This window comes from Nycticebus coucang, chromosome 10 (genome assembly GCF_027406575.1).
Source record: "Nycticebus coucang isolate mNycCou1 chromosome 10, mNycCou1.pri, whole genome shotgun sequence".
Taxonomy (NCBI): domain Eukaryota; kingdom Metazoa; phylum Chordata; class Mammalia; order Primates; family Lorisidae; genus Nycticebus; species Nycticebus coucang.
Window position 1 is genome coordinate 23,885,598 of NC_069789.1, and position 14,141 is coordinate 23,899,738.

At 41.7% G+C, this 14,141-nt stretch overlaps 1 non-coding gene across 1 annotated transcript; it reads left to right on the forward strand.

The window, feature by feature from the left end:
- The first annotated feature begins 831 nt into the window (after window positions 1–831).
- On the forward strand, window positions 832–916 carry LOC128598006 (small nucleolar RNA SNORD70). The gene has a single exon (XR_008383528.1). It is a non-coding gene; the product is annotated as a small nucleolar RNA SNORD70 (small nucleolar RNA).
- The last annotated feature ends 13,225 nt before the right edge of the window (window positions 917–14,141 follow it).

Sequence of the window (14,141 nt, forward strand, 5' to 3'; positions counted from 1 at the left end):
ACTTTGACTTCTTTTGAAAATAATTTAATTAATGGGGCAGCACCTGTGGCTCAGTGAGTAGGGCGCTGGCCCCATATACTGAGGGTGGTGGGTTCAAACCCAGCCCCAGACAAACTGCAACAAAAAATAGCCAGGCGTTGTGACGGGTGTCTATAGTCCCAGCTACTTGGGAGGCTGAGGCAAGAGAATCGTCCAAGCCCAAGAACTGGAGGTTGCTATGAGTTGTGACGCCACAGCAATCTAAGGGTGACAAAGTGAGACTCTGTCTCTAAAAATATATATATATATATATAATATATTTAATTAATCTTTCAAAAGTTTCGTGGCACACCTAAGATTCTCTCGGGATACAACTGTGCCATGGCACATGTGCTGAAAATCGCTGGTATAGAATATTATGAGAGGGAATAAAGTACCCTGTTATCCCGAAAATAAGACAGTGTCTTATTTTAAGGTGTGCTCCCAAAGATGCGCTAGGTCTTATTTTCAGGGGATGTCTTATCTTTCCTGTAAGTAGGTCTTATTTTCAGAGGATGTCTTATTTTCGGGGAAACAGGGTAATTTTGTCTAACCCAGTGGATTTTTTCTTAAAGTTTCAAAATGTCCACTTTATTCCATAAAACACTTAACCAGACGTCATTTACATCTGAGGAAGAGATGGCCCATCAAACTGATCTGTGCTAAAACATGTACTATCAGAAACACTGTCTGATTTTATACATTTAATACTTAAGTGCATCACCATTCAACCACTACATTTAGCATACCAGAAAGGGAAACTCAGGAAACTTCAGTAAGTAGTAAATATACCTGTCTCTTAAAATATAGGCATGCACGTTAATGGTATATTCTTGTTGAGACTGAATCTAAGTGGTCTAATGCAAGCATTCGTTCCTAACACTGAGACAACAATGCAAACAAAAATAACAAACACACTTCTACTAGGTATATATCCAAAAATCCAAAAATCACATTATAACAAAGATACTTGTACCAGAATATTTATTGCAGCCCAATTTATAATTGCTAAGTCATGAAAGAAGCTCAAGTGCCCATCGACCCACGAATGGATTAATAAATTGTGGTATATGTACACCAGGGAATATTATGCAGCCTTAAAGAAAGCTGGAGACTTTACCTCTTTCATGTTTACATGGATGAAGCTGGAACATATTCTTCTTAGCAAAGTATCTCAAGAATGGAAGAAAAAGTATCCAACATACTCAGCCCTACTATGAAACTAATTTATAGGCTTCATATGAAAGCTATAACCCAATTATAGCCTAAGAATATGGGGTAGGGGGAGAGGAAAGAGGGGGGGAGGATGGGTGGAGGGAGGGTAATTGGTGGGTCCACACCTACTGGTGCATCTTACAAGGGTACATGTGAAACTTAATTAAATGTAGAATATAAATGTCTTAACACCATAACTAAGAAAATGCCAGGAAGGCTATGTTAACCAGTGTGATGAAAATATTTCAAATCGTATATAAAACCACAGCATGGTACCCCATGATTGCATTAATGTACACAACTATGATTTAATAAAAAAAAATAAAAAAATTACGGACATACAATTGTTATAAAGACATAGTCAAGGTATTCTAATGTAAGTTTTATTTTATATTATTTTGCTGTTCTATAGGGCAGAACCTTTCTCAAGGCCTTGTTTGGACTACAGTCAATAATCACCAACACACGATGGTGGCCTCTCTTTCTCAGTGGCCTTCACTAGGTAAATTGAGTCCCTTCTCATCTGTGCACCATCGGCCCAGAAAAGCGCTCAAGATTTAGAGTTGGGCTTGTGCGTTTTAATTCCTTTTCCATTTCTAGTAGATTAGGAAATGATATGCACTTTAGTCTGCCAAAAGCAATGCTTGTATTTCTGGCAGCAACACATTACAGCTATTACATAGTAAAGTGGATCGCAGAGCTACAAAGGCAGGAGGTAAGCTGTGAACTTAAACAGTGGCAAATAAGGAGTAGATTAGAAAACTCTGCTGTTGTGACAGATGTCCACGACCTCCATAACATACATCACACAGGGGACATTTCAATTTGTGATCTCCAACCTCGCAGTGTCAAAGGCCTTCCAATTCATTCCAATAACTCTGGTTTCCTACTACAAAAGAATATATTAAGACTGTGGAAGAGCTGCTTACTGAAAGGAAACCCCTCGGAAAGAGTAGGAGAGGGGAGTGTAAAATTCAACAGTTATGTAGAACACACTTCAATTGTAAGGAACTATATTTCCATATCTTCAAAGTAACACAAAACACAGTCACTCCCAGAGCTGGTTCAGATTATTTACATGCCAAATGATTTTTAGTTTTCTATGTAAGTGTTAGGAAGTTACTTACGTTTATTTGAAATGAAGCTGTTAATATGGTTCTGCAGCAGTGACTGGAAACCCGATAGCCTAAGACAAACACAAATTCAGAAATGGGGTTTCTCAAGCTGCAGTGGGAACAGACTGTAAACAGTTGATTCCATACACATGAACAGATTTTTCTTATAGGAAATGCTAATGGGTAAGGATAGAGATGTATTTAAGGGTTCTTCGAGGAGAAGAAGGACATCCCCTGTATGCATTTATTTTTCTCTCCCTCTGAGATATCTTCTTCCTCATGGTCTGGCTTCCACAATGTTGGGTGTCTCTGAGCCCTGCATAATGAGCATGTTGTCTTCATTCAGTGTATCCACTTGTATGATAGCCACATTAACTTGTTTGATGAGGGTTGCAGCTCTTTCTTATTAATACCGATGCCTCTTGGTAAGCAAGCTTCTTAGGAATTATCTAGGAGATGTTTTCTATCTTTGCCACATGATACATGAAGAAGTAAATGGAAGTAATCTCCCTTCACTTTCAGCTTGAAGATCTCACTTTCCAGATCAGGAAACTGTCTATTAAATACCTACCTAGCAATTCCAGGAGGAGGACAGGTGTGCAGACAGATTTCAGGTTAGACTCCATTTTTTCTCAATAATCCTTAATCAGCTGCCATTTCTTGTCGGTTTTCTGTTTGATGTTGGAGATGACTTGTGGCACCATCTTCTGGATCAGTGGAATCTTCTCTGTGGGCAATGGCTGTGTGTCACAGTGGCCAGCACTGCCCCATGGACCTGGTTCTGTCCCAGAGCCCACTGGAGTCCCATCACTCTGATGCACTTTGGGCTTCAGAAGAAGATTTCCCTGGCTCTAACCTTATGTTCCTAAACATTTTGAAAATTCTCATTAGCATCTTCCAGATAATGAAAAACCAACCTAGAAGGATAGAGGATTAAAAAAGTTCATGAATGTGTATGAGAAAGTTATAAAATTTGTACATATATTTTACCGAGGCCCTGTTGAATGTGCTTGGGGATGAAAGTAAACTAATACACATATAATACACGTGAATATACATAGCTGATGATATAGGTCCAAATATAATCTACTTTGTGTATATGGTATACACATTGAACTATTACATGTGTATATGTACACACAGAGATATACAGTGCATTTGTACACCTGTTACATGCACACACAAAAAATAAAGGTTTCTGAACCACGACCCAGGAAAGATGTTTTAAGTTGTTTCCAGAAAATGTCATCTCAAAATGTGGAGCAAAAAAGCTGAAGAAAAATGTATGGTGCCCTTAGTAAGGCTGCTGAAAACAATGCATAACAGAATGATTTAATTCCGTTAGTAAAATTTGGAACATTCTGGAATGTTCTAGGTACTTATTATTAATTGAGCAAATACTACATGCCAAGCAGTCTTCTAGGTGGTTTGATAGAGCAGTAAACACAGTGGAACAAATTCCGCTCTCCCATGGTTCAGTGAAAAGAGAGAGGAGGCAGGCGAAGATCTGGTGTGTAGGGCGGGTATACTGTGCCAGAGGAGGCAGCAAAGATCTGGTGTATAGGGCGGGTATACTGTGCCAGGACAGCCTTGGTGTTGCCCTCGGCTTGATGGACTTTCACAGACTTCTTCCTGACTCTAGGTCCAACCTCTTTTTTCTAAAGCAATTACTTCTGAAAACTTATTTGATCTATAAATTCTTTATCTGCCTCTTTGAGATATAAATCTTCTTAAGTGTCTCTCTCCAGTTTCACAATGCAGGATTGCCTCTCTCAAGGTCCTGGGAGCTATCTCTGTGAAATGCAATCATCACGGAAGACAGCTTCCCTCTCTGCCAGACTCTGTGAGAAGGCAGGGGTCCAACCTCAACGCGGGAGCCTTGCTGCAAATTGTAAAACTACTGCCTGCCATGAGAATAGTGAAAGTTTATTTTCCTTTGGGTAAAGCCAATTAACAAACACAGGTGGCCTAAGTTCCCCCATCTTGGATCTCAATAATTTTCCCACCTTTTGTTTCAGCAGAGCTGAGTAGCCCCACCTGGTCTGTGCTGTCCCCCCATAGTTAGCAATAACAGTGGAATAAAACCAGCTCCTGTTTGCTCATCCAGTCCTGTGTGATTTTTCTTTAACAAACAAAGGTAAGGAGACTTTGATAGATCTGGGATGTGTGTTGTTTTATGAAATGTGATCAGAATAAGAACCTTTGATGCATGTCATATATAGATCTAAATGACGTGAGGTGTGAACTTATAGATCCTTAGCAGACGAGCATTTCATGCAGAGGGAATAGCTATCTGGGCTGAAGCAGGAAGGTAAAGGCAGCACAGAGGTGGAGACACCACTGGAGGATGGAGGGAAGAAGAAGACGTGGGGCAGTGGTCCCAGATGGCAGGGAGTCAATTCAGGTAACACCTTGTAAGCCATTACGAAGACTTTGGCTCACACCCTGAACGGGACGGGAAGCTCAGAGGAGGGTTTGGGGTAGAGGACTTAACTGATTTAACTTATGCTTGAAAACAGCTTCTGTTTTGAGGGGAACCATTTAGAGAAACGAGGGTAGCTCTGGGGGGACCAGTTTGTAGCTAAATACTATGACGTAGGCAGAGGGATGATGTGATCTTCGACTGGGGTGGTAGCTGTGGTGAAGATGGTGAGAAGTGGCAGTGCTAGACACATTTTGAAGGTTGAGACAGGATTTGCTGCAGAATTGGATGTGCAGTATGTGAAGGGCCTCTGAGTTGTTGGTCAGGGGTAATCAAGATGGGCCACCACAGAAAATAATCTTATGGTTGGGGTCGCCACAACATGAGGAACTGTATTAAAGAGTCGCGGCAGTAGGAAGGTTGAGACCTACTGTTAGAGCTTCTTGTTGATGACTGGTGTCTGGAGAATCTCCGGGCATAAAATGAAGGCACTCAGTACTGTGCTATGCCAAACACACATATACATGTCTATGCATATCTATGTATCACACACACATATATATGTGCACATATGTATATGAGCCTGTTAAGTACAGATGAGGGAGAAAGGGGAACAGGTTCTGTGTCTAGGAGTGTCCATGAGAAATAGATGATGCTACAAGATGCTTCGTCTACTAGGAGGAACAAATTGGCAGGGGGGGTGGGGACGCTCCCAAGAAAGAACAAATGACATGTCAACAGGGTCCCCAAAGACTGACCACGTGACAGTGTTTAGTCCACAGCAGAGGGTGTCCAAGGACTGACCAATCAGCCAGAGGCAGGGAAACTACCAAGTAGAGATATTATCAAGGCCTGGATAGGGGGTCTTTGGAGTATTACCAGAATTTCATTCTTCACTGGTTTCGAGATTTGAAGAATGAATCCATGGACCACAGATCAGTAGAAAGATAGGATTTTTTAGCCAGAAAAGAATACAGAAGGAGTGAAAAAGTACCAGAGTTCTGACATAGAGAAAGCCCTAAAAGGGAAACTATCCCCACCTGGGTCCTTTGTCTAGGGGTGTATACAGTGGCTTGGGTCCTTTGTGGTTACATTGGGCCAGGACATGGCAACAAATAAATGGATCTAGTACTTTCTGCTGGGGCAAGGTGAATGAGCCATTCCATTCTTGAAATAAACCAGGCCTAGGAAACTTACATGAAATAGCCCAGGTCTAGGAAATGGTGTGTGTGTGGGGGGAACTCTGCTCAGCTTCCAATGGGAGAACCTTGTAACAGAAGGCTGACAGATCTTCATGTGGGAATCAGCTGACAGCCCTGCAGGGGGCGGTCTTGGCATAGAAGAACTTGTCACACTCGATGGGCTTCCCCTTACCCATCAGTTGGCCTTCTAGCCAGGGAGAGGAGGCTGCCCTGAGTGTACCAGCCCCCCGTGCCCATTACGGCCTCTGGGAGTGCTGAGGGCAAGGCTTAGTAGAGAGTGGGAAACCCCATCAACCATGGCTGGGAGAGGAAGTGGGAACCCTGTATCAGGAGCATGTCCACAGCTGAGGTAACAGTGTCCCTACAGGACCTACCCTCATTTGACATAGTAAAAATTACATCCACCCTATACTTCCCAAAGCAATCTACCTATTCAATGCCATTCCTATTAAAATACCAACATCATACTTTCAAGATTTGGAAAAAATGATTCTGCATTTTGTATGGAACCAGAAAAAAATCCCATATAGCTAAGGCAGTTCTTAGTAATAAAAATAAAGCTGTGGGCATCAGCATACCAGATTTTAGGCTGTACTACAAAGCCACAGTGGTCAAGACAGCATGGTACTGGCACATAGAGACATAGACACTTGGAATCAAATAGAAAACCAGGAAATGAAACTAACATCTTACTACCACCTAATCTTTATTTTATTTTTTTTTTTTTTGTAGAGACAGAGTCTCACTGTACCGCCCTCGGGTAGAGTGCCGTGGCGTCACACGGCTCACAGCAACCTCTAACTCTTGGGCTTCCGCGATTCTCTTGCCTCAGCCTCCCAAGCAGCTGGGACTACAGGCACCCGCCACAACGCCCGGCTATTTTTTTGTTGCAGTTTGGCCGGGGCTGGGTTTGAACCCGCCACCCTTGGCATGTGGGGCCGGCGCCCTACTCACTGAGCCACAGGCGCCACCCACTACCACCTAATCTTTGATAAACCAAACAAGAACATATCTTGGGGGAAAGACTCCCTATTCAATAAATGGTGTTGGGAGAACTGGATGTCTACATGTAAAAGACTGAAACTGGACCCACACCTTTCTCCGCTCACAAAAATTGATTCAAGATGGATAAAGGACTTAAATTTAAGGCATGAAACAATACAAATCCTCAAAGAAAGTATAGGAAAAACACTGGAAGATATTGGCCTGGGGAAAGACTTTATGAAGAAGACTGCCATGGCAATTGCAACAACAACAAAAATAAACAAATGGGACTTCATTAAACTGAAAAGCTTCTGTACAGCTAAGGAGACAACAACCAAAGCAAAGAGACAACCTACACAATGGGAAAGGATATTTGCATATTTTCAATCAGACAAAAGCTTGATAACTAGGATCTATAGAGAACTCAAATTAATCCACATGAAAAAAGCCAACAATCCCATATATCAATGGGCAAGAGACATGAATAGAACCTTCTCTAAAGAAGACAGATGAATGGCTAACAAACATACGAAAAAATGTTCATCATCCCTATCTATTAGAGAAATGCAAATCAAAACCACTCTGAGATTCCATCTAACCCCAGCGAGAATGGCCCACATTCACAAAAATCTCAAAACTGCAGATGCTGGCGTGGATGTGGAGAGAAGGGAACACTTTGACACTTCTGGTGGGACTGCAAGCTAGTACCACCCTTTTGGAAGGAAGTATGGAGAAACCTCAAAGCACTCAAGCTAGACCTCCCATTTGATTCTGCAATCCCATTACTGAGCATCTACCCAGAAGGAAAAAATCCTTTTATCATAAGGACACTTGCATTAGACTGTTTATTGCAGCTCAATTTACAATCACCTAAATGCCCACCAATCCAGGAATGGATTAACAAGCTGTGGTATATGTACACCACGGAAAACTATTCAGCCATTAAAAAAAATGGAGACTTTACATCCTTCGTATTAACCTGGATGGAAGTGGAAGACATTATTCTTAGTAAAGCATCATAAGGATGGAGAAGCAGGAATCCTATGTACTTAATTTTGATATGAGGAAAATTAATGACAATTAAGGTCATGGTGGGTGTGGGGGAAGGGGAGAGCAGAGAGAGAAAGAAGGAGGGAGGAGCGGTGGAGAAAGGAAGAGCAGAGATAGGGAAAGAGGGAGGGGGTTGGGGCCTTGGTGTGTGCTACACCTTTTGGGGGGCAAGACACAATTGCAAGAGGGACTTTACCTAACAGATGAAATCAGTATAACCTGGCTTATTGTACCCTCAATGATCCCCAATGACAACTCAATGACTCAATGACAATTAAAAAAAAAATCACATCCACCATTAGTAAATCACACCCCTTTGCAAATACCATGGCAACCCCTAAAATTGCCTTATAAGAATACAGAAGGGGCAGGTTCCCAATTTTGGGAACTCTCAACCCCTTTCCAAAACAAACCATGAATATTCCACCCTCCCACTTAACAAGAAATTAGGGAATCAGCATAAAGGAGAAATCTTGTTAAACTCAGAGTCTCCTCCTCTCTCAGAGGCTGGCCTGTCCCTTCTCTGGGACGTTTGCAACCGCTATGCTTTAATCTTTAATAAAATCTGGCACTTGGCCTGCTTGCACCTGCCAGGCCTGGCTCTTCATTCTGTTCATTCAGTAACAATAACTATTCTTTGGTACAGAGAACCAAAGACCTGGGAACACGGGCACCTGACTTCTGACCCTAACCCTAACCCTAACCCTAACCCACACCCAACAAACCCACATTGCAACCCCAACGCCCTGGGTCTGAGGCTCTGTATCTGCCATAAACCTTTCCAGGGCTCATTTTCACCATTAGTCTCACCCTTCAAGCCTCTTTTCAGCTTCACCTTGTTCACAATTGAGTTGGAAGGAAGGGTTGAAGTGTTGTGAGTCTGGCTGGCGACGTTAACTCACCTGCAGGTGAGTTGCATTAACTGCTTTAACACTGACCCAACCAGAATACTGGGACTTGAGGGAGAGCATTGCAAACTTGGGGATCAAGATGGTGATATGGAGGAATGGCAGGTTAGAAACAACTCCCACAAGGGATGTGAGGTCCACTGTTCTGATTCTTGCTTACTGTGACCCACTTAGGTCACTCCTCAGCTGTGGGTCTCAGCTTTAACCAGTAAATGAGGGATTTAGGGCTTGCTTGGTGTGTATTCGGAAAAATGCACCTTTGTAGCAACAAAAGGAAAACTCCTTTTCAACAGAAATAGCATTTTGCTCTTCTGTGGGGTGCTGTGTTCCTGGGGAAACCCATGCACAATCATGCAAATTATCGCCCATTGATTCTGCAGGTTCACCTTGTTGAAACACAAAACTGTAATAGCTTCAGCTTCCTGTTTGTGAAAGTAACAAAAGCAATTGGTATGATGATAGAATTTTAAAATGCTGCTGCTGATTAGTATTTGGGGATGTACTTGCTTTCGTTGGAGCCAACATTTTGGCTTAAGAAAAAGCCTCAGGGCGGCGCCTGTGGCTCAGTCGGTGGGGCGCCGGCCCCATATGCCGAGGGTGGCGGGTTCAGACCCGCCCCGGCCAAACTGCAAAACCAAAAAAAATAGCCGGGCGTTGTGGCGGGCGCCTATAGTCCCAGCTACTCGGGAGGCTGAGGCAAGAGAATCGCTTAAGCCCAGGAGTTGGAGGTTGCTGTGAGCTGTGTGAGGCCACGGCACTCTACCGAGGGCCATAAAGTGAGACTCTGTCTCTACAAAAAAAAAAAAAAAAAAAAAAAGCCTCAAACCTTCAGCCAGGAAACAAGTACAGGAAAAAAATATATCCTTCTTCCTTCTCCCATCTTACTCAGCTATTTAATCCCTACAGTTCTGTGATTCTGAATGTTACTCTGTTTTATCAGGGACTAGAGGTCAGGATGGCAAACAGGACAATTTTTCATAGAGCTTGCAATGCCATTTTCTCATATCCTAGAGAAAACTGGAGCACGTTTACATAATATGACTTTTAGTATATTGGCATGATCATGATTATAATACATTATTTCTAGTGAACATTCTGTGCTAATACATTGTCATCACCCAAGCTGGTTAAATCTACAGGCTATCAAGTGTGAAATGCATTACAGTAAAAGCTTTGAGGAATGTTAATTTCTTCAGCTTAATTTCAAAAAGACAGCTCAGCTCGGACATTTACTTGACAGGAGAGATCACTAAATTCAGTCAACCAAGAAACAATTATGTATATTCGAAAATACAGAGGAAAGATGGATCAATTACCTCTTTGTTATTCCTCGAGGTTCTGCACTGAGTCCCATTTAGGATGCAGAAGTTAATTCCTCCTGCAGGCAGAGGGCATCATCTGTCCTTCTAATTGGTGCTGATGCCCTATTTCTTTTCCTGTTAAGACTTTGCATTGGAAACCCACTCAATAGGGCAGCCTGTCAGAGACAACATAAAATTGTAATTAACTGTTATGTATTAGTGGAAACCTGAAGGGAGAGAATACACATGTCTCTTAAAGTATTTGGATCTTTTAAAAGATGGGCAGTGTCTCTGGGAGGCCGAGGAGGGTGGATTGCTTGAACTCAGGAGTTGTGATCAGCCTGAGAAAGAGCAAGACCCCATCTCTACTAAAAATAGAAAAACAACAACAACAAAAACAAAACTAGCAGGGCTTTGTGGCGGGCACCTATAGTCCCAGCTACTCTGGAGGCTGAGGCAAGAGGATCACTTGAGCCCAGGAGTTTGAGGCTGCTGTGAGCTGTGACACCATGGCATTCTAGCCTGGAACAACAGATGGAGACTCTTGTTTCAAAAAGGTAAAAAAAAAAAAGGTAGGCAGGCAGTGTAATTTCCATCACAAAAATGGGGCAAGTGTGACCAGGGTGGTTTTTAGTCTCTGAAACTAAGGGTCACCTTGAAGAAGAGTAGGAAGGGACACCCTCTTTGGCCTTCAAATGTTTGGGGCAGAACCTAGTTTTCCCCCCAATAATCATAATAGTGGAAAGAAGTATTTTGGTAAAGGGTAAGATTGTACTGAATGTGAAATTTCTTTTTCTTTCTGAGGCAGATGGTGGCTGCATGAGAATGTGAATGTATTTAATGTCACTAAATTATGTACTTACCGAGGGTGACAAAGTGAGACTCTGTCTCAAAAAAAAAAACAAGAAAAAAAAAACAGCTAAATTTATTTGAAATATAGGAGAGAAATTTTTGTCTACTTAGACTTACAAACTACTAGTTAATTTAGAAAGTCTGAGTTTTATGTTTCTCACTTTTAATTTGTTTGTTTTATTTTTCGAGACAGCATCTCACTCTGTCACCCAGGCTGGAGTGCAGCAGTGTCATCATAGCTCACTCCGTCTCAAACTCCCAGGCTCAAGTGATCCTCCTGCCTACTAAGGAGCTGGGACTACAGTTTACCTCGGAAATGCCTGACAAGTTTTGCATTTTTAGTAGAGATGGGGTCTCATTCTTGCTCAAGTTAATCTCTAACTCCTGACCTCAAGTGATCCTCCTGCCTACTGAGGAGCTGGGACTACAGTTTACCTCCGAAATGCCTGACAAGTTTTGCCTTTTTAGTAGAGATGGGGTCTCATTCTTGCTCAAGCTAATCTCTAACTCCTGACCTCAAGTGATCCTCCTGCCTCAGTCTTCCAGAGTGCTAGGGTGACAGGCTTGAGCCACTGCACCCAGCCTTGTACCTCACTTTAATTGAGAATCAGTTTCCTTCCAATGTTGAGCTGTACCTTATTATAAAGACTAAACTCCAATTATTTTTTAGAGGAGCCTAAAGTGGCCCATCTTGTTTCTCGCAAAGAAACCAGGTGTGACCAGGATGGTTTTTAGTCTCTGAAACTAAGGAGACTCTTAGTCTCTTTGAAGAAGAGTAGGAAGGGACACCCTCTCTGGCCTTCAAATGTTTGGGGCAGAACCTAATTTTTCCCCTCAATAACTATATAGTGGGGAGAAGTATTTTTGTAAAGGGTAAAATTGTACTGAATGTGAAATTTCTTTCACAAAACCATTGAGAAACTTCTGCTTTTTCTAGTTCTTGTTACAAAGGAGAGGTACAGACTTTGGAGCTGGACAAAATAAACAGAGATTAAACTAACATTAGGCATGAGTGAAGGTGTCTATGGTTTAAGTAACTGGTTAAGTTGGCGAGGCTACCAGAAACATTCAGGAAGACCAAGGGTTATACACAGATTTGAAGATTTTCGTACTATTTTAAAATAATAGTAGTATGTTAGTATTTATAAGTATTGGTGTACAGGTAGCTCCCAGGTTGCAAATGAGACAGGTCCTGTAGGTTTGTTCTGAAGTTGAATTTTTATGTAAGTTGTCACAGGTAGATTTACCTATTACCCTTAATCGCCTCCATTCCTAAGTGCAAATCCAACATCAGTCAGATGTTTCAGACTTGGAGACTGCCTGTGTAGTTTTCAGTTGCTTAGAAGGAAAATACACAATGTTATTTGATAACATTAAAAATGTATTTCCCACGTTCATTTTCTTGGCGACCACCTTTTATTTCTAGGCTGAACATTCAAAGAAGAAATGTTTATAGTAGAGACAGCAAATTCTTTCCCTTAATTCCCAGAGTTAATTGTTACCACCACGAGTCCTATTGAATTCACAATGTAATTTGTGTTCTTTTATCTTTGAGGTTGGAGCGGACATCTGTTTTGTCTGCTCAGTCAGGACACTTTCTTCTCTTGGACATGTCCTCTGCTCTAGGAAATCTCTCTTCTCTCCAGTGTATTTGAGGGTTGCCAGCCTCTGATAAGCCTAAATTCCCGAACCACAGTGCCTTGGCCGCAGTGTGGACTCCTGCTCCAGTTTTGCCCATAGATCATTGGCTTATAGTGAGGAATTGACTCAGACTCTTTCTGTGGGATTAGAAGAGAGGCAAGTCTTCCAAGCAAGCGGGGGATATGACGGTGGTATTGGTGGAGGTGGAAAGCCAGATAATGCATTTGAGGACGTTTCCTTTGTTTTCAGAGGGAAAGAACCAAGCCTAGAAACCAAGAGAAGCAGAGGCAATAAATGGAGATAAAGAGAGTGTACTGCTGGTCTGTCCTTTTCCTAGTTCCAGCCACCCTGAGACATCTGCCTTCTCATTTAGTTGCTGAAGTGTTCTTTTGGTTATACGAGATAACCCAATTTCCTCCCATTAAATTCCTATGTATTTTTTTCCTAAGCTGTATTTTAATTGATTTAATTCTGGAAATTGCAACTAAAAGTCTTGACTAATAAGAAAGTGAACCCTCTTCATACAGGTAAGTGAATTTTGCAATTTTTGGCTGGGGCCAGGTTTGAACCCGCCACCTCCAGTATATGGAGCCAGCGCCCTACTCCTTGAGCCACAGGTGCCGCCCCAGGTAAGTGAATTTTGGAATCCAACTCTTTACTTTCTTTTGTACCACGAAAGGCCATCCAGGAAAAATGCAAATATTCCTAATTTGTATATTCTTTGGCCAGCTATCCAGACTCATGTTATGGTTCCCTCTTATTAGAGAAAAAGCCCTTTGGTCTTGGTGAAAGGGGAGGTGGAGGAAGGGTAAGACTTTAATCTCTTTGGTTTTCTTTCTAAGGATGGAAGGAAGAATTAAGTTTTTCAAAATTAAGTGCCCAAATAGGTAACAAAGCAGCTTAATATTTTGACCCAACATCACTAGGGTCTGCTAAATACTATTAATTTTTTTTGTTTTTTTGAGGATTTTTTTTTGTTTTTTGTTTTTTTGAGGGTTGCCAGCCTCTGATAAGCCTAAATTCTTAAACAAATAGGTTTAAATCTTGACATTTAAAGCTTATTTAATAGCCCCAGAATATTGAAAATGTTCCAATTTGGGGGCAACTAAAAGGCAATTAACTTCTCTATATTTTATATTCCATGTAGCTTTAAAGATGAACTCTTGCAGTAAGAGTAGTATTTTTCAGTCCAGAAAGAAAAGGCTTCTTTTCCCTTGAAAAATACTTTTCGAGAATATTTTTTGTTCTGTGAAAAGAAAGTACTATGCTATAACAGCTATTATATGCCTTGACAGGGTGGATGAGAAGAGTGAACAAAATGTAGTCCAGCATCCTTAACAGAAGCAGAGTCCAGTAGAAGATGAATCTCCTGGCTTTGTTCCTCAAAGAGCCCCACCCAGGATCTCTCTTTTGCTGCTGTTTTGCTTTATGTC